Raw genomic sequence first — 21,863 nt, 5'->3', positions numbered from 1 at the left:
CCCATTATTCCTCGCCCCTGTCTGCCCCAGACCTCTCTCCCTGCTCCGCACACCTTCACCTCCCCTCCACACTGCACTCTCCTTCCCCATTTCCCATTTCCTCTGACTCTGGATCTGAATAAATTGACAACATCTTCTCATGATTTAGCTCAGAAAATATTAGTACCATCAGTCTTTCATTAGATCAAAAATGAATTTACCTTTTTGAGACAGGGTCTCACTCCCATTGCCCAGGTCAGAGTGTAGTGGTGTGATCATAGCTCACTGCAGCCTTGACTTCCTGGGCTCAAGTAATCCTCCCATCTCAGACCCCTGAGCAGCTGGGAATACAGGCATGAGCCACCATGCCCAGCTTATTTTTTTATTCTTGTAGAGACAAGGCCTCACCATATTGCTCAGGATGATCTCGAACTCCTGGGCCCAAGCAATCCTCCTGCCTCGGCCTCCCAAGATTCTGGGATTATAGGCGTGAGCCATCATGCCTAGCCAACAATAAACAGTAATGGTAGAAGTAATCAACACAAGATACAACAGACAAGGTGAATTCTATACAAAAAATAAAATGCCACTAATGAAATTTCAACTGCTAACAGCTTCGTATCTCCATCAGATTCAAATCTTCACAATTTGATGGAGGAGAGTTGGACTTAATAGAACTGATAGCAATAGAATAATCCATATAATAATTTTTGGCCTTTAAATTTTACCTTTAAAATATTTATAAAAGTTTATATGCTTTTGTGCTATCATTATCCAGTGACCACTTACTTGTCCAAGCATTATACAAGTTACATGAAGAGGCCACTAGAGTTCTAATTTCCTAGAGAAATTTCCATTCAAATTTTCCATACAAGCTCATGATGATGAAACTCCAGTATTGCATTTAGGCTCCACGATACCCTGTAAGGAGAGCTGAATATTCATTATGCTAATAAAATATGCCCTCCCCCTGCCCCACAGACTCAGACCTTGAGTCCCTGAAGAGCTGAAGAGATAATCTAAACATCATCCAAGGGGTCAAAGGTAGACTTGACATCTGTCTGTCCAGAACATGTCCCAGGGAAATGCGGGAACAGCGACAGCTTAGAATTGACTGGAAACTGACCGTATGCCAGGGACTGTCCAGATAACTATACATGTCTTCACACAGTCAGAGCTCTAAACTGCCCCAAGAAGTAGATGACGTTACTAGTAGTATTTCCATGGTACTAATGGCGAAAGGAAGCACAGAGATGTTAAGGAACTTCCTCAGTGTCACCTAGCAGTGATTGGTGGAGCCAAGAGCCACAGGCATCGCGAAAACTCTGCTGTGCTGCATATTAGTGCAATCAAGAGTAAGATCCAAAGGCTACTGCAAAATATTTAGAATTTTATAGCATGGGACTGCACAGGCAATAGACATTTGATTTCTTCAGAAATCTTTAAGAGATGGAGACTTGAAAGGATTGGTCTGGGTATCATTTGGAAACGGTGCCCTGAGTATGTCATTACTATAATAGGCAGCATGTCAGTGTCGGTCTCCTCACCTGAAAGTCTTGGGTTTCTGCATCAGAGAATACACCAAACTTATCCCTTCTATACCTTCACAAAGAAGAAAGAAGCTGTGTCACTGGGAAAGGAGGCTATTCCCCTGCTCTAGTGTTGCTCAGACATGTTTCCATGAAAGTTAGAACCTAGGATCTTTTAAAAGTGCAGATTCCGGCCGGGCGCGGTGGCTCAAGCCTGTAATCCCAGCACTTTGGAGGCAGATCACAGGTCAGAAGATCGAGACCATCCTGGCTAACACACGGAAACCCCCGCCTCTACCAAGCAAAAAATACCACAAAAACTAGCCATGCAGGGTGGCGTGGTGGCCTGTAGTCCCAGCTACCTCGGAGAGGCTGTGGGAGGCAGGAGAATGGAGTGAACCCGAGGAGCTTGCAGTGAGCTGAGATCCGGCTTGGCACTGGACTCCAGCCTGCATGGATGGTTCCGGGTCCCCAAAAGTGCAGATTCCAGAATCACACCCAGTGAGTCCTTTCAGTGGTGGCCGCTATGAAGCAGGGTCCGGATCTGGAAATTTGCTGCCCAGCCTAGGGAACTTTCAGAAACCTTATTAAATCCCTTTGGTAGCAAGACTGTCTGCAATAAACCCAGAAAAATATTCCCAGGACAGGCATGAGGTTGAGAAGAGCAACCTCAGAGCAAAGAGTAACACAGGACAAGATGAGCGCAGGGTAAGATTCACAAGGGTAGGACAGAAAGACTCTGAGAAGGCCTCACAACTCCTACTGGCCTTTCTCCTTGAAGGCCTCAGTTTATCTCTAATCCCTTCTCTCCATGGGCAGTGAATGAAGGGGTGCCAGGAAATGACCTTTTAGATCCCAAAATGGCATGGGCTCCTCTCAGGGACCACTGAACACATAGGATGGGAGGAGATGCAAGCTATTGTTCCCCTCCCACCAGCCTTGGTTTCCTTCTTGCACCATCATTTCCTTCCACGGGAGCCTAGAGCAATGTCAGGACTTAGGGCCAATGTCTTCCCTTCACCAACAGACACCTGCCCCTCACCTAAGGAGTTCGTCTCCCCTCTCCTCCCTTCAGCTTCCTTCTCCTTCTCCCACAACACACACCTGTCCCTGGCAGCCTGACAACCCAGCCTGGCCTGTTCCTCCTATGTCACAGCCTGGAGAGGGCTGCCCTCACTGAGAAGAAGGACACCAGTCCCAGGATCCCAGAGCCATGACTACCACAGAACCATCCTGAGCATCAGTGTCCCATGACAGTGGTTGATCTCTGAAATGAAGCTTCACCACCCACCCCAGCTGGCCTTGAAACACTTTCTTATCACAAGAAAGCAACACAGAGGAACAAGGTTCCCGCAACCCCTCCCGGGGAACATTGTGTCCTTCTCCATGTTACTGTGCTCTTTCCTATGTACCGACTGCAACATTCCTATACTTTTGATGTTATTAAGAAGTTCTAGGATTCTTCTTTTAAATCCTAAACTTGTGGTTTATAGTCGGAATATCATCGCCCATTTTGGGGCATTTTGGAAATTTCCAAGGGCAGCTTTGGGTGTTCAAATGATTGGAAGCGGCTACTGGCATTTGTGGGGTGAAGGTTACAGGGAGGCAAACAACTTTTTTCAGAGTCTTAAATAAACTGGATTTTTTTTCCCATATATATCACTTCCCTGTAAACTGGGTGGCGGGCGGGGTGGGGGGGGGCTTGTATGTTGCTTCACCTGGAAACTTACAAAGACTTATTGACTGCTTGAGAAATCACATCACTGCAGGGCATTCCATTCTTGGATTCCACTCTGACACAACATACCAATATGAATTTGCTTTGTAGTGCTGCATGCCTGGGGGAAACAATGAAGGGAATCCAACTTACCTACTAAAACGATTGTTTCCAGGATAAGCTGTTCGTTGATGGGGAAAATCAAGCGGGCGATGTTGGTAGTGTGATCTCTCATGAGTTGGTGAACACACTGGCTATGCCCGTTGCTGTTACTGAACTGAAGTTCTCTTTGCAGGTGTATCTCCCTCACCAGGCTCCGTGGTCTCTCCTGGAAGGTTGGAAACATACCCAGTAGATCCCTGTGTCCTCAGGATGGGATAGAGGACCTCACAGGCAGAAGGAGGGCAGGGAACATTTAGTGATCTCTACATGGTTGGATGACCATTAGGGCTCGTGTGTGTGTGTGTGGAGAGAGAGAGAGAGAGAGAGGCAGGCTGTGGGGGCTGGCAAGTCTAGATTGTGCAAAGCAGAATGTCAGACTGGAGACCCAGGGAAGAGGTGATGTAGCTCGAATCCAAGGGCAGTCTGGAGGCAGAATTTTTTCTTCACGGGGGGATCCCAGTCTTACTTTTTTTTCTTTAAGTCTTTCAAGTAATTGAATGAGGCCCAGCCACATCATAGTGTATAATTTGCATTACTCAAAGTCTACTGATTTTAATGTTAGTCTCATCTTATAAAACACCTTCACAGAGACACCTAGTCTGGTGTTTGAACAAATACCTTTGTATTGTGGCTGAGCCAAGTTGACACATCAAGTTTACCATCACAGCCGACTAATACAAATCCCAGTAACCATGAAGGTCTGTCTTAGAAAGGCAGCTGACTTCCTAACTAAGACTGTGTATGAACCTTTTTTTGTCCAGCCCAAGTCTCCATTTCAGGCTCAGCACCAATCTGGCCAGGAAGCTAAAGCTGACATGAATGACTTCCAGGGATGAGGCAGTGACGGAATAGTCAGGGCTTACATGCAAGTACAATCCCAGAAGACACACGTGGTACCCCTGGACACCAAGACTTTACCCTTGTTAGGGCACTCCCAGCAGGACATACATTAGGCAGGAGCTGGCCAAGGCCCCCAGTGTGGCCTCCCACTGTGGGACCTTTCCCTCTAGGGTTCCTCATCCAGTCCGAACAACTCATTTGTGTCCTTGGTTTCTGAGGGACTGACAGAAGGCAGTCAGTCCAGGTTCTGTTAACCATTGACATCAGTTCCTCCTCTTCACAAGCATGGATGACATCTGTAGATGTTCTGCATGGGATGCTCAGGAGCTGGGTTGCCCTACTGTCCCCTAGTTGCAGCTCTGTCAGGTGCAGTTGTGCACTCAACAGTCAGTATGATTTCAACATACTCACAGGAATTTGGGAAGGCTGAATGGGGAGCATTTTTTTCAGGAAAAGGGGAAGGTTTTCATGAACCATTTGAAAACCAGAGATCACTAATGTTCCCTCTCTCTGGCTTGACTCTTTCCAGGTGTCAGGTTGTGTTTTCTTCATTGTTAGAAAACCAGTGTGTACTAATCTGAAATCAAAACTTTCTACTTCTTGCAAATCAAAACCACAATGAGATATCATCTCAGTGGATCATGCCTGTAATCCTAGCACTTTGGGAGGCCTAGGCAGGAGGATTGCTTGAGGCCAAGAGTTCAAGACCAACCTGGCCAACATAGCAAGACCCTATCTCAAAAAATAAATAAATAAAAATTTTAAAAACTTATAAATATATTTTTTAAAAGGCTGGGCGTGGTGGCTCATGCCTGTAATCTCAGCACTTTGGAAGGCCGAGGTGGGTGGATCACTTGATGTCAGGAGTTCGAGACCAGCCTGGCCAACATGGTGAAACCCCATCTCTACTAAAAATTCAAAAAGTAGCTGGGCATGGTGGTGGGCACCTGTAATCCCAGCTACTCGAGAGGCTGAGGTGGGAGAATCGCTTGAGTCTGGGAGGCAGAGGTTATAGTGAGCCAAGATCAAGCCACTGCACTCCAGCCTGGGTGATAGAGTGAGACTCCATCTCAAAAATAAATAAATAATTTTTTAAAAAGAAAGTCAATTAATGTAAGTAACGATATATTAATCAGTTAAAGGAAAAAATAATAATCTCAATAGGTATTATAAAGACACTCAATGAAATTTGATATATGCTTTAAATAAAACCAAGGATCTCTTTAAAAAAAGAGCTTTCCATTTATTTAATGATCATCTACCGTCCTCTAGCTCTTTTCTCTGAAATGGTCATATGCAAGAGGGAAAAAAGAATTTTCAGAGAAAAAATTTTAATAAATCAACCAATAACACACATCATGTTCAGAAACTGATCAGGATGAAATTCCAGATTTAAAAACAAATTTAAATATGTTTGCATAACTTCTTATCCCTTTTGTCTCTATCATTTATTTAGCAAGCAGGCTGGAAAAGCTCAATGCTTTGCTGGTGACAGCTCTGCACTGAATGGTCAAAGTGCCTTACCAAGGTGTGTGCACCAGGAGAAAAGTTAGGGAAGCAAAGCCAGGCTTATTAGTCCTTTGTGGTGTAGGAGCCAAGGGCCTTGGCCCTTTACGGGTTCACCGGAAATGACTAACATAAGGCAGATTGAGCCCAGGAATTCAAGATCAGCCTAGACAACACAGGGAAACTCCATCTTTACAAAAAGATAAGAAAATTAGCCTGGCATCCTGGCACACGCCTGTGATCTCAGGTACTCGTGAGGCTGAGATGGGAGGACTGCTTGAGCCCAGAAGGTCGAGGCTGCAGTGAGCCATGATCGCACCACTGCGCTGCAGCCTAGGCAACAGAGTGAGCCCCTGTCTCAAAATAAAAGAGAAAAAATATTTCCTCTTCAGCCAGAAGGGGATGGTCCCTCTAGCATTTACAACATTATAAGTATATAGCATTTCACATCAATTTTATCATACATCCAGATGCAGCAGCCATAAAACAAAAACGCCATTTTTAATTCCTTTTTTTTTTTTGGCTTTCATTGCAATTATAGGGTTAACATCATAGCTGCCAGGGGAGAGTCTGTCTGGAAGGCTGGGAGGGGCTGCAGTAGCAGCAGCAAAGCTGAAGAAAAGGCTGGAGGAATTTTTCTTTTTTGTTCCCTTTGGTTTATCTAAGCTTTGCTCCAGCTCAGGGAACTGATTTAATTTTTTCCTTCCCACTAGGAGGAGAGAGAAGCCCACATTTTTAACATTTTTCGTCCACCCCAACATTACTTTTGTGAATTCCCAGGCCCTTTCTTCTGTTTGAAAGAGAGGACAAAAACCAAAAACTTGACCTGGCTGTGCTCCCACCCACCAATCTCTGGCATGGCAAAAGACGCCAAGGAATGCAGTGATCCAAGTCTCCCAGAGTTGGATGTGTTCTTTTTAAACTCTGTATGTAACATTTACATCTCACAAGAGACAACAGCTAGCTGCTGTTTCACAGCATGTGTGAGGCCATAATCACCTGAGCACAAAAGATTCATCACCCATTACTCCTTCATCCTTTCTTTACTCAAACAAGGCTTTCACCATATTTTAGTGAGTCAGGCTCATTCTGGCAAATCCCACCACTGTCACAACTGTGTCAAGGGTCCCCAAGACTACTCCCATTTTTCATTATTTGCTGGGAGGACTCACAGGACTCACAGTCAGCATATAGCTGGACTCATGTTGGTGAAGATTCATAACAATGAAAGTATACAGCAATATCAGCACACACAAAAAAAATGTATGGGGCAATGTCCTGAGGAAACCAGCCCAAGTTTCCATGAGTCCTTTTTTAGGAAAGTCACAGAATTCATTCCTCCAGAAATCAATTGTGACATGTGTGATGTGACATATTTTCTACCAGAGCAGCTCACTAGAGATTCAGTGTCGAAGACTTTTACTGGGGGCTGGTCACACAAGCACCCTCTGCCTAGCATGTGCCAAGATTCTAGACTTCCAGAATGAAAGCACCTATGCAGGATAAACTATATTTTGTACAAACAGTTTAGGCAGAGTAAGGGAATTACGGGAATCCTGCCTCGGCTTCCCAAAGTTCAAAGTTATTTTGACTGTTGTAGCTCCTTTACCTTTCCACATAAATTTTAGAATCAGTCTGTATCTATAAAAGATCCTGCTGGGGCCGGGCGCGGTGGCTCAAGCCTGTAATCCCAGCACTTTGGGAGGCCGAGATGGGCGGATCACGAGGTCAGGAGATCGAGACCATCCTGGCTAACACAGTGAAACCTCGTCTCTACTAAAAATACAAAAACTTAGCCGGGCGAGGTCGCAGGCGCCTGTAGTCCCAGCTACTCGGGAGGCTGAGGCAGGAGAATGCGTGAACCGAGGCCGGAGCTTACAGTGAGCTGAGATCGACCCTGCACTCCAGCCTGGGTGACAGAAGCGAGGGCTTCCAGATCTCAAAAAAAAAAAGATCCTGCTGGGAATTTGATTGGGCCGCGATCTGGCATGAATTTGGGGGCATCATTCCTATAATGAAGGTCCTAGTAATCCATAGTACAGTACATCCCTCTCTTTTATTTAGTTGTTCGCTGGCATATTTGTTAGCTAGGTGGTTTTTTCAGCATATGACTCCTGCACGTTTTGTTAGGTTTTGAGGGGCAGCTATTGTATTGTAAATGGTATTGTATAGTTTTAAAAATGTTTGTTCCAAGCAGTTCATTGCTAGTCTATAGAAGTGCTTTGCTTTTTGTTGTTGTTGAACATATATCCTATAATGTTGCTTAACTCCCTTGTTCATTCGAGAAGTATTTTTTATAAATTTGACAAGATTTTCTATGTAGATTATAATAACGTCTGTGAGTTGGAGTAGTTGTAGTCCCTCCTTTCCAATCTGTAAGCCATTTATTTCTTTTTCTTTCCTTTTTAAACTGGTTGGAACTTTCAGTACAATATTGAATAACAGGAGTGAGAGTGAGCAACCTTGTTTGGTTCCTCATGTTATGGAGAAAGCAGTTAGTCTTTCTCTGTTAAGTATAATATAAGGTGTAGGATTTTTTTTAGTTGCTCCATATCAAGTTAAGTAAGCTTCCTTCTACTTCTGGTTTGCTGTTTTTCTGTTTTTTTTTTTTAAATTATGAGTGACTGTTGAATTTTGTCAAAGGCTTTATCTGTATCAATTGTTGTTACCATGTGGTTGGAGTTTGCAGGTTTTTTTGGTACATTAATATGGTAGATTGCATTGACACATTTTTGAATATCAAACCAGCTTTGCATTCCCAAGATAAATCCCACTTGCTCTTGGTGCATTATCCTTTTTATATATTATTGGATTTAATATTAACCAAATATTTTCTTGATAATATTTTGTTGAGAATTTTCTGAATCTATGTTCATGAGGGAGATTTACACTATAGTTGGTTTTTTCTCAATGCTGTCTTTCTCTGATTTTGGTGTCAGTGTAATGCTGATCTTATAACATGATTTGGTAAATATTTCAACCATCAATTCCATCTTTTAATAGGTATACATCTATATAGATGATCGGTTTATTTTATTTTATTTTATTTTTTTTTTTTAGTAGAGATGGAGTTTTGCCATGTTGGACAGGCTGGTCTTGAACTCCTGACCTCACGTGATCCACCCACTTCGGCTTCCCAAGGTGCTGGGATTACAGGCATGAGCCACCATAGCTGGCCAGCGATCTACTTTTGAGTAAGTTTTGGTGGTTTTTGTCCTTCAAACAATTGTTCCATTTTCATCTAAGTTGCTGAATGTATATGCATTCATATACTTATGAATTAGTATTCATTAGTTATTCATAGTATCCTTTTCATTTTTGTGGGGTCTCTAACTTGTATTAAAGTTTTCAAAGAACGAGCTTTTGGGCCATTGATTTTCTCTGTTCTTTTTTTTGTTTGTTTTCAGTCTTATCGATTTCAGCTCCAATCTTTATTCTGCTTTTTCCCTCATTCTGCTTACTTTGGGTTATTTTAATTTTCTTTTTCTAGTTTCTTAAGGTGAAAAGTTTCATAATGGATTTGGGTCCTTTATTTTTTCCAATATGAACATGTAATGGTATAAATTTACTTCCTAGCACTGATTTAGCTGCATCCTACACATTTTAATATGTTGTATTTTCATCTTCATTCAGTTTAAAATATTTTCTAATTTCTCTTATATTGCTCCTTGACCCGTGGATTATTTACAAATGTATGGATGGCTTAATTTCTAAGTTTGGAGAGTTTCTTGTTTACTTTCTCTTATTCCTTGGTGTTTTTTTATTTTTCCTATTTTGGTCAGAGAACATGCTCTGTAGGATTTTAATTATTTTACATTTGGTAAGATTTATTTTGTGACCCAAGGTATGGGCTATTTTGGTGAAGTGTCCATATGTACTAGAAAAGAATGTATATCCTGATGTTGTTATGTAGATGGTTCTATAAATGTAAATACGATTCAGTGGGTAAATGGTGTCATTCAGTTCTTCTATATCCTTGCTAATTTTCTTTCAACTATTTCTATATATTACTGAGAGAGTGTTGAAATCTCCAACTATAATTATAAATTTGCTCATCTTTTCCTCTATGTGTGATTTTGCTTTTGTGGTTTTTGTTTTGTTTTTGTTTTTTTGTTTTTTGAGACAGAGTCTCCCTCTGTCACCCAGGCTAGAGTGCAGTGACGCGGTCTCAGCTCACTGCAACTTCTGCCTCCCAGGGTCAAGCGATTCTTCTGCCTCAGCCTCCTGAGTAGCTGGGATTATAGGCGTGTGCCACCACACCCAGCTAATTTTTGTATTTTTTAGTACAGACAGGGTTTTACCATGTTGGCCAGGCTGGTCTTGGGCTCCTGACCTCAGGTGATCTGCCTGCCTCGGCCTCCCAAAGTTCTGGGATTACAGGCGTGAACCACTGTGCCCAGCCTGCTGTTTATGGCAGCTCTGTTCACAATTACACCAAATTAGAAATAACCCAAATGTCCTTCAATGGGTGAATGGATAAAGAAAATCTGCTACACTCATACAATAGAATATTATTCTGAAAAAAAGAAAGAACTATTGATATATTCAACAACTTGAACGAAACTCAAAGGCACTATGCTGAGTGAAGAAGCCAGTCTCAAAAGATTACAGGCTGTATTATTCCATTTCTATGATACCCTGGAAAAGACAATAGTATAGTGATAGAGAAGAGATCAGTGGGTGCCAGGGCTTAGGGGTGGGGGGAGGAAGTGACTATACAAGGGCAGCACAAAGAACCCAGGAAGTTCTTTGGGGTGATGCATATGTTCTGGATACTGACTGTGATGGTGGTTATATCAATCCATACATGTGTTCAGATTCATATAACTATACCTCAAGTGTCCATTTTACTGTATAATTTCAAAAATTAAGAAAATTTGCCCACCAGGCAAGTTAGAATCCTTGCTGTCTATAAAATTGTTATAATATAGGCATATGTATGCCTAAACACTATTGTTATTTGCTTTTGAGCCACGTAGAAAGGGAATCACATAGCATATCCTCTTTTGTATCTGGCTTCGTTCACCTGTTATGTCTCTGTATAGTCTAGGTCATTCCTTCTCATAGCTGTGCAGTAATTCATAGTGTGAATCTGGCAGAATGTATTTATGCAACTTCTTATTGGTGTGTAGTTAGGTTGTTTCCAGTTTTTAGCTATTACAAATAGGGTTACTCTATGAACATCACTGCATGTACAAGAATGCTCATCACAGGTCAGGATGGTCAAAAAGTAAATCAAACACTAACCAACCATCCATTAGGAGAATGACTGAATAAACTATGGCTACAATAAATGATGGCATATCATCCAAATCACATCAGAACAGGTGAGTCATTATTTGGATAAATTACCCAAGTGCTAACCTGGTGGCTGTTGTGATGACGCACGGCTCTAATGACTGCATGTGGGTCGCAGTAATTCACAGTGAGCTCACTGGGCTCATCTTGGGGCTCCCGTGGGCAGAGATGACGACAAACAGGAAGGAGCAGTGACAAAGCGGGTGGCCACCCCAGAACACTATAGAGACAACCTCACCTGCTCCCCAGACCTTGGCTCTGCTCACAGCCTCAGAACTTCCCTTGCCTGATTGTCCTGAGAACTTCCAGGAAGACAGCCCCTGGCTGTCCCTGAGGTGGCCGCATCCATTCTTCCCCACCAATCCTGACCCACTCCTCCTCCTCTTGGGCCAAATCTGCTTTCTCAATGCCTCAGCTCCCCTCTATTCATGAGCATCCCCTGCATGTTGGGGGTATGATGATGCTCACTGCGCAGGTGAGGAGACTGAGGCCCGTAGAGGGCAGCAGCTGGGCCTGCAGCTGCACAGCAGGTCAGTGGATCTGTGCTGGATGGGCCGTGCCTCACCCCACAGCTGTGCACCCCCTCAAGCCGTGCGGAGATTGTCTGCTGCCTCCTCTTCTGAGGGATCCTCCTGGCCCTTGTCTCCCCCAGACCACCAGGCCTGGAGTTTCTAGCCCTGGAGTTCAGGCCCTGGGAGAGGACTGGGGGGAGGCACAGTCGGCAGCTGGCCAGGATCTGGCTGGGGGGTTGGTGGCCTTTTCCTGAGCCCCAGGTTCTGTTGGGGCCTGCCCCCAGTGTCTTCAGGATCCAGGCCTGTGCCCTCAGGACTAGCCAACCTATAGCCTGACCTGCCTCAGAGCCAGTGCATCTTGTAGAAGAAAGCATATAATGCAATCATTAAATAAGAAAAGGAAGATAAAATTATATGAGAATTTTCCTTTAGCCATGAAAATGAGCTTCTGGCACAAGGAAAAGAAGTAGGAAGGAGTGAAAAGCCATCTGCAGATGACCCCAAACAGCACTAAAACCTGACCCTCGGCTGTCCCTACCTGTCCACATGCAGAGAGGGAGGCTCCAAGGGACACCTAGCCTGGAGCTCATGCACCCTGACGCCTGTGACTCCACCAGGAGTGAATGTTTAAGACTGTTCCTCTGTCTTCCCTGAGGCTTTCCCGGTCTTGGAGATGAGATGCCCCCTGCTGGCAAAGATGTGTATCACTGCAACGTGGCTGCACTGTGCCTGGAGACACCAAGACCTCACTGTGTGACCACAGGCTTCAGTCAGACTTCCTTGACTAAAAGGAAAACGTCACTTTGACTTAGCAAGAAGCTCAGGTTTGGACTTGGTCCCACCCTGGACAATAAACACCGAGAAGAGGAAGTGGAGGGGTTGTAGGATGTGGGCGGGTGACAGCAAGACTGAGGGCTGAGGACAGTTTAAGCAGGGGCCACTGTGAGACTAAGATGCTAGCTCTGGCCAGGCATGGTGGCGGTGGCTCATGCCTGTAATCCCAACATTTTGGGAGGCCAAGGCGGGTGGATCACTTGAGGTCAGGAGTTCAAGACCAGCCCGGCCATCATGGCGAAACCCCATCTCTACTAAAAATTCAAAAATTAGCCAGGCATGGTGGTGTGCACCTGTAATCCCAGCTACTCTAGAGACTGAGGCAGGAGAATCGCTTGAACCTGGGAGATGCAGGTTGCAGTGAGCCAAGATCGCACCACTGCACTCCAGAGTGGGCGACAGAGTGAGACTGTCTCATAAAAAAAGAAAGAAAGAAAGAAAGATGCTGGCCCTGGTCAGAAGGAGGAGGAAGAGGAGGACCAGGAAGGCCTCTGCAAACGACTGTGCTCGGAGCTGGGGCTGATGAGAATACAGAAGGCCCTCACCTGTGAGTGGGTGATAGAAGTAGAGTTGACAGTCGCGGAGTTGGGTGAGAAAAGCATGATTCACATTAGGTGGTCAGCCAGTGTCTGGTACAGAATCACGGTGAGGTGAATGCTGATAGTATTGGTATGGATGGTTGTATTAGTCAGGGTTCTCCCAAGAAACAGAACCAAAGAGGGGACTTGTTATGGGAATTGGCTCACGTGACTGTAGAAGCTGAGAAGTCCTGCCATCTCCGTCTGCAAGCTGGAGAGCCAGGGAGGTGGGTGGTGTGATTCAGTCTGAGCCTAAAGGCCCGAGAACCAGCAGAGCCAGAGGCATAAGTCATGGAGTCTGAAGGCTTGAAAACTTGGAGTTCTGATGTCCAAAGGCAGAAGACAGGGTGTCCCAACTCCAGAAGACAGCAAATTCCCCTTTCCTCCGCCTTCTGGTTGTACCTGTGCCCTCGAGGGATCGGACAATGCCCACCCATGCCGATCTTCCTCCCTCAGTTCACTGATTCAAAGGCCAGCCTCTTCCGGAAACACCCTCACAGACACCACCAGACATAATGGTTTGCCAGCTATTTGGGTTTTTCTTAACCCCGTCAAGCAGACACCTAAAGCTAACAATCACAATAGTGATATAAAAGGCATCACTCTGTGAACTGCCTGCGACATGCCGTTCTCCTCTACAGGGTGGGCACTCACTCTCTTGGAGGCTAAAGTCCATCTGTCTACCTCTGTGGCCCCAGTATGGGGACAATGACAGTTACCATCAAGGCCTGCCAAGGAAGAGGGTATGTGGTAGGCAGAATAGTGGCCCCCCAAACACATCCATGTCACTATCACTGGAACTTATTCCAGCCAGGGGGATGACAGTGGGCCTCTACTCAGCCTTGCCCTGTGCCCGGCACTGCTCTTGGTGACTGACCAGTCATCTCACCTCTCCTTCACAGAACCCTGTGAGGAGGGAAAGTTAGTACCCTGATGACAGACCAGCAAAAGGAGGCAGAGAGAAATGAAGCCACTTGCCCACTGTGTGACCCAGGGCAATTTAGTCCCTGCCAGTGTCACTCCAGCCCCTGCTCCTACCCTGCCTCGACTACTAGACCCGTCTAACATGGGCTCGGGAGGAGGGTAGTACACACGTTTTCCCCAAAACCCACACCTACCCTGCTTGGCGGGCATTGGTCTCCTTTATGAATGGGGGACTGAGGTTGGTCAAGGACATGTGACTTGCCCAAGGTCACACCATCAGGGCTTGGGGTTCCAGACTTTCATGAAGCCTGTCAGGCCCCAAAGCCCATGTGCCCTGGGCTATTGTGGGTGTGAATGAGGCCTGAGGGGAGATGGATCCCAACATCTGAGGACAAAATAGGCAGGTCCTGTCCATTCCCTGAGAGGCCCCGCTCTATGGCTGGTGTCAACAGCACAGGATAGAGGATTTCCCACCAATCTCCGCAAACAGGCCTGAGGGAGCCTCTGGAGCCTGCAGGATAGAAGGCAAGACCTGGAGCCCAGGGGAGGTTCTGCAGGAAGGAGGCCGCCTACACTGCGTGGTCCACACCAGGAGGCCGGGGCGCTGCGAGCCTGTGTGCAGGAGTCACGGACACTCACGCTACTCCCACTTCCCACTGCACTCTGCTTCACTTGTGAGGGTTTTTGTGTATGTCTGTGCCTGAGAGTGTATAAAACATAAGTCTGTGTTTTAATGACAATAAGCTGTACATTCATGTAACAACTACACAGTTCAAGGTTGATCACCATCCCAGAAGTCGCCAGAGTCCCTTCTCAATCAGTGTGTTTTTCCTCACTGTCCCCCACCTTCCCCTTCTGCCTCTCTCTTCCACCCCAGTTCCTTTCTCATTCCTAAAGTCCTGCCTTCCCATTGGAAGTAGAAATGTCATGCTGGTCGTGGTTCCCGTATTATCATTAATAATTTCTACTGGCTGGCTGGCTGACATTCAGTGTGGATGGCACCTTCCCTCTAGCTGTGGGCTCAAGCCCTGTGTCTCCTGTGGTGCAATAGAAGCTCATCCCTCTTTTAGGAATTTCAAGAGTGCCCTGGGCCTGCTCAGGGCACTTCTCTGAGCCTCAGGTCCTTCATCTGTGACATGGGAGAACCCCACCTCCCTCTCAGGTTGTAGGAGAAATAGAGATGGGGACACCAGGCACCTGTCAATGAGTGCCGCATGTCAAAACCTGGGATGAGCCTTTCTTTACCATCACACATCCTTGAGATCCCGGACCCACCAGGTGCTTCCCCTGCTCCAGGGCAGTTGCACTTGCTGTTCCTTCTGCCCGGAATGCTCTTCCCTCAGGTAATCGCAAGGCCTGCTTCTCACTGCTTCTAGGTCTCTGCTCAGTCATCACCTATGCAGGGATGCCTTCCCCGCACACCCTGAATAAAATAATATCCTGCCCACTTACCCATTTCCCTGACCCTGTCTTAACTTTCTTTTTTTCTTTCTTTTTTTTTTTTTTTTTTTTTTTTTTTTTTTTTGAGACAGAATCGCACTCTGTCACCCAGGCTGGAGTACAGTGGCACGATTTCGGATCACTGCAACCTCCGCCTCCCAAGTTCAAGCAATTCTCATGCCTCACCCTCCCAAGTAGCTGGGATTACAGGTGCCTGCCACCATGTCTGGCTAATTTTTGTATTTTTAGTAGAGACGGGGTTTCATCATGTTGGCCAGGCTGGTCTCGAACTCCCAACCCCAGGTGATCTGCCCGCCTCGGCCTACCAAAGTGCTGGGATTACAGGCATGAGCCACTGTGCCCAGCCACTGTCTTAACTTTCTAGGTAGCACTTACTACCCTGTGATGTGCTACATATTTATTGACCAACTCTATGAAATCAGGGATGTTGTTGATTTTGGTCTCTGTTGTATCCACAGAACCTAGAACAGTACTCAGACATCCAGCAGATGCTCAGGAAATTCTTGTTGAAGGATGGCTGGAGTGGGGCCCTTTACACACATCACTAAGATGCACAGATGCCCTCCAAGATGGATATTGGCCCCATTTTATTGATTATGATACATACTGAGATTCGAGGAGACAAGTGACTCGCCCAATGTCACACAATCAGGACTTGGGAGCTCCAGGCTTTGAAATCATGTCTGCCAGCCTCCAAAACCCACAGTTCCTGGACAGAGACCTCACAGCCAAAAAGGTAAGAAATTTCACTCCTGAGACACAGACTCCCAAACAGCTCAGATACTCAAAGACACCAAAAACAGCTCACTAATCTCACAACCTGAAACAGACTCCAAAATCCCTGCACAGAGACCCCACAACTTGACACAGACCCCCAAACAGAACAGAGACCACACATGCTGTGACAAAGACCCCCACGCACAACAGACCAAATTTCTCACTCCTGGGAAACGAATTAAAACCATTCAGATATCTCACACCCTAGAGAGAGCCCCCCCCAAAACCACTCAGACACTTCCTAACCTAATACAAAACAGAAACAGAAGTTCAAATAGCTCAGAAACATCACATAATCTTACAATAAAGTCCCCAAACAAATCAGATAACCTAATTCTGGGCGGAGACCTCTCCCTCCCCTAAACAGCTCGTATACTTTACATCTTAAGCAAAATTGTCCTCACCAACACCAGCTGGGAAACATCACAACTTGGGACCCAGAATTGCAAACAGCTCAGAGACTTTACATCCTGGGGTGCAGACACCTACATAGAGATCTCACACCCAGGGACACAAATGTCCAAAAAGCTCAGAAGATGCACACCCAGGCCAGGCGTGGTGGCTCATGTCTGTAATCCCAGTACTTTGGGAGACGGAGGTGGGAGGATCACTTGAGGCCAGGAGTTGAAAACCAGTCTGATCAACATAGCGAGACCCTGTATCTACAAAATAAAAAATAAAAAACTTAGCCGGGCATGGTGGTGAGCACCTATAGTCCCAGCTACTCGGGAGGCTGAGGCGGGAGGATCGCTTGAGCCCAGGAGTATGAGGCTGCAGTGAGCCATGATCAGCCACTGCACTCCAGCCTGGGCGACAGAGCGAGACTCTGAAAACAAACAAGAGAAAAGAAGAACAGAAGGCATATCCAGACACACAGGCACACAAAACCTAAGAAACCTAATACTGTGGCACACAAAATCCACTCAGATAAAATATCCCATTCAGACACAGTCTGGACCCCAAACGGCCCAGAGTGATCAAACATACCCAAACAGCATCTGAGATGTCATGCCTAAAGATACACATCCCCAAAACTGCCTCATCGGCATTACTTCCTAGGCAAACACCAAAGAAGCTCAGAGACCGCTCCCTGGACATTAATTGAGTGTAGCGGGAGGAATGATGGTGCGGTGCCAAAAGCGCCAGACTAGGCTTGTGACCGAGTTAAGGGTAAACAAGACTGAAAGAGCTCACGTGAAGCAAATGACTAGGGCGAACTTTGCCGGGGTGGCATCTCCAGCCCTTTTGGGACTGTCAGTTGGTGAGTAGTCCAAAGAACTCTGCTGTGTCAAAAGCCACGCACCCTTCTCGCTCCGGCTGCCTGAACTCTAGCTCCGCAATCATCGTGCCTGTCACAAACTGAAGGCCAATGGGAACCAGGGACGCGAAGAGGGAGGCAGGGCCTAGCCGGCCCATCCGGAGCCACTCCGCGCCCCGGAAAAGCTTAGTCGGGGCACTCTCGCAGTAACCAATCACCGCCTGGGACGGCCCTCGACCCCGCCCTTCACATCTTGGAGCCAATCGCTTGCCCCTTTGCGGTCCCCAGCGGGATTTGACTATGCAGAAACGAAGGGGTGGAGGTGAAGTGAAAATGATGCTTCGAACGGGCTGGGAGAACCGAATGGTGCGAGTAGGACAGACCTAACGGGGCGGGAACTGTGGTGGATGCTACACGTGGGTTTAAAGAGACCCTTAGTGCTGTCGCACAGAAGGGATCATTCCAAAATGGACAGGCGGAGTGGACTGTCCTTCCTCTGCGCCCCTCAATGGTACGTCCCAGGACAGAACTGTTCCACCCCGCGCGCCCCTTGGTGGTGCCGACAAGGAACAACTAGTGGATGCAGAGACCATTCCGCGCTGGTCCCCAGAGGGTGAGAGGGCAAAGTCAGGACAAAAACTGACTGCATACTCACTGCAGTCTTGAACAGGAGAAGAGTGCTCCCAAGCAGCAGACGTCCATTACCTTCCTGCAGCGTCCACCATCAAACGTTTACCACGTGCTGGGCATTGTGCTCACTTGTCCCTCCCTGGGTAATGCAGAATAGGTCTAATGGGGGGCCTGCTGGCCTGGGAACCCAGCCACAGTCCCCCAAGTGGCAGGAGGGATGGAACTCCTGACGGCTCAGAAGGCGTGATGCGGACCAGGTGTCTGTCCTTGACTGTCAGTAATGGGTGAGAGGGACAGCAGGACCTTCAAGCTCTGTTAGGGAAAGGGCCATCTCTCAGGGGCCCCCAAGGAGAATGAGTAGGTCAAATAAATCCTGTCACCTCTGAATATGTTCCCTAGCAGAATCCTCAACCTGTCTAGCTATATCTCTCACCAGAATTTTGCATTGGTTTATTCATTTGCTAATTTATTCATTCTGTCCAAAGTTATAGGTGTTAAGAATACAACTGTGTGGAAAGAGACAAAAAATCCTGCCCTCATGAAGCTTACATTCTATTGGGATCATATGGCACAAAAATGTAAGCAAGTAATTTGTCAGGTGGTGGTAATTGCTGTAATGAACATTAAGTCAGGGTAGTGAAATAATAGAGGGGAGAATCCTATCTAGAAAGAGTGGCCAAGGAAGAGCTTTCTGAGAATGTGAAATTGACATTTCAATAGGAGATGAATATCAGGGAGAAGCATTCTGGGCAGAGGTAAGAACCAGTGCAAAAGTGCTGAGGTGGAACTCTGCCTAGCATGTGTGAGGCACAGTGAGGAGTCCAGTGTTGCTGGAAGAGGTGGGAGATGAGCTCAGAAAGGTAATGAGGACCAGATTATACAGGACCTTCTGGGCCATGGCAAGGACTTTGACTTACTCTGAGTGAGCCATGGGAAAGTTTTTAGCAGAGAAGCTCCTATGCTTCTTTCAGAGGTTGAGGCCCAGGTCACTCAAAGTATAGGGAGGAGCTCCTGGTTTTGCCCAGGGACTCCTCCAGCCCCTCTGCAGCTGAATATGCCTTTCCTGGACAATCCCTTAGACTCAGAAGGTATCCTCCCAACTGCTCCCCAGAAAGATCCATGTCAGAGGATGATACCCTTGGAAGAAGCTGATCAAGGGCCCTCATAGCATGAGTGAGGTCACACCCAGCCCCATGTCTGAGACAGAAAGTAACAGACACAGAGAAGACAGAGGGAAATAAAGAGAGTATTAGAGAGACAAGGGTAGAGAGATTACTTCTGGCAGCTGGCTGTCTCTACTAAATTAGATCTGCAGCTCTGGACCCCTATGCATGCTACTAGGTGCTGTGCCTGTGTCTACAGAGGAAAGGAAGCCTCTCCCCAGATACTGTGTCTAGGGACTGACTCAGCTGCCCTTGACCTGGGCCTCAGTCATGAGGGAAGACCCGCCCCACTTCCTTGACACACATTGGGACCCTCTACCCATCAGGATAAGGACACGTTCCAGTTATGGGGAGGCTCATGCTGTATACAGAATCTCCCATACCCTCTCCAGCCCTTGACTGCCCTCCTGCTGACTCTCAGTGCTGAAAAAATTCTTTTTTTTTTTTTTTTTCGAGACAGGGTCTCACTCTGTCACCCAGGCTGTAGTGCAGTGGCACAATCACAGCTTACTGCAGCCTCAACCTCCTGGGCTCAAGCAATCCTCCTACCTCAGCCTCCCAAGTAGCTGGGACTATAGGTGCATGCCACCATGCCCAGCTGATTTTTTGGTTTTGGTTTTGGTTTCTTTGAGACAGAGTTTCCCTCTGTCACCCAGGCTGGAGTGCAGTGGTATGATCTCGGCTCACTGCAACCTCCACCTCCTGGGCTCAAGCGATTCTCATGCCTCAGCTTCCCAAGTAGCTAGGATTACAGGCATGCGCCACCACGCGCAGCTAATTTTTGTATTTTTAGTAGAGACAGGGTTTTGCCACATTGGCCAGGCTGGTCTGAAACTCCTGGCCTCAAGTGATCTGCCTGCCTTGGCCTCTCAAAGTGCTTGGATTACAGGCATGAGCCACCATGCCCGGCCTGATTTTTTTGTATGTTTTATAAAGACAGGGTTTTGCCATGTTGCCCAAGCTGGTTTTGAACTCCTGAGCTCAAGCCATCTGCCTGCATCGGCCTCCCAAAAGTGCTGGAATTACAGGCATGAGCCACCATGCCTGGCCTGAAAAAAATTATTTCAAGGAGGAAGATGAAGTAGGAATCTCTACATTTGCTGGTGGACCTCATGCCAATGGATGAATCTATGGCATTTCCCCACTCTTTATCTCACGCCACCACTTCCACAGGTAACTTGAGGATTGCATTCTGGACATCCATTACCAAGCAGGGTGTACAACAGAGAGACAGAGAGGCAACATCCCACCAGTGAGTCAGTGATGGGGCCCTTGAGGCCCTGGGCAAACCTCTCCTTTTCCCCTTTCCTTGTCATCTCCCATTGACCCCGGCTGTGCCTGAGCCTTTCCCTGACTCCTCTAGTGAGTGCAAGCTTACGGCCAGTTCCTCCCTCCTCATGAGGACTGTGAGCGCAGGCCCCACCCTCACTCGGCTTCAGCCTCTTCATCTGCAAATGGTGACCTCCTCATTGGCAATTTGGCAGATTGAGTTAACATGGGTTACGTGGGTTTGTCACAGCAGTCAGCCCTGAGCAAGGATGGGGTTAATGTCTGCAGACATTGTGATTAGTATTTGTACCACTGGCTCCTACATGCTACACTGAGGACTTGCCCTCCCTAAGGATAAGGATCCTATGTTTCCATCTCTCTGATACCAGGGCACCTTGTTCTACCCCTGTGAGAGAAAGGACCGTCCTGCCTTCCTCACAAAAATATCCTGGTATATGAGCAGCTCGGAGACTTAACTCTCTGGACAAAGGCCTCCCACAAATGTTCAAAGACCTCATGCCTTAGGACAGTGCCCACAAGCAGTTCGGAGACCTCTCACCCTGGACACCAACCACCAAACAGCTCAAAGATGCCACACCTCAGGACACAGACCCCCAACCAGCTCAGAGAATTCCTACTTCGAGGTAACAGCTCACAACAACTCAAGGACCTCACACACCAACCCACAAAGAGCTTACCGGCTACACCCTGGTACACATACCCACAAAGAATCAGCTCAGGGCTGCTGTGTGATGCTGAATCTCTGTACCATCCAACCCTGTTATGGAGAGGCCTTGGATCTTATAGTTCCCCACAGTCTGCAGTCACCACCGTTGTTGTCATGAGGAAGGCAGGTTCACACCAGGGATAGGGAAGGACCCTCTGAGACTGAGGGGTTCAGAGAGTAAGCCCTCATATCTAGGTCCCAGGAATGGCCATCGCTTGACCAACCCTCATCACCTTTGGTCCTGGTGACTTTTGTATCTTGCCCCATGGGGGCTTCAGGGTAAATCCCAGAACACAGTAGGAGACCCCTAGACCCCGTCATCTTTGCCATCTCTCAGCACCCACTGTGGGGAACTGGATCTTGGAGAGAGAGTAGAGGTCTTCCCTTCACACTGTCGATGGCAACCCCCTTTGTGGCCCTTCTGAACATCCTGGTCCTTTCTCCCAAACTTCCTCTCCAATTGACAGCTGCCACACCTCCTCTCTCTCCCCAGCTCCCCACCCTTGTGGGCCACCAGGGCTCCCCTTCCACCACGGACCTCTTTACCTCCCTACCCCAGCACTAGTCATAGGGCCTCAGTTACACCCTCTCACGCCCGCTTCGGTCCTCTCACCTGGCACCTAGGCCTACCTCAGAGGACCCCCTCAAGACCCTCCCTGCACTGCCTGAAAGTGCAGACCATTTTGCAGGACAGATATC

General features: G+C 47.1%; 1 long non-coding RNA gene across 1 annotated transcript; it reads right to left on the bottom strand.

Annotated features, from left to right (window-relative positions):
* Positions 1–388: 388 nt before the first annotated feature.
* Positions 389–18,047, bottom strand: LOC110740395. The gene is made up of 3 exons (XR_641939.4): positions 17,312–18,047; positions 3,379–3,553; positions 389–900 (listed from the first exon to the last, which is right to left on the bottom strand). It is a non-coding gene; the product is annotated as an uncharacterized LOC110740395 (long non-coding RNA).
* Between the last annotated feature and the right edge of the window lie 3,816 nt (positions 18,048–21,863).

Source organism: Papio anubis, chromosome X (genome assembly GCF_008728515.1).
Source record: "Papio anubis isolate 15944 chromosome X, Panubis1.0, whole genome shotgun sequence".
Lineage (NCBI taxonomy): Eukaryota > Metazoa > Chordata > Mammalia > Primates > Cercopithecidae > Papio > Papio anubis.
This window is presented reverse-complemented; position numbering and strand designations above follow the sequence as displayed.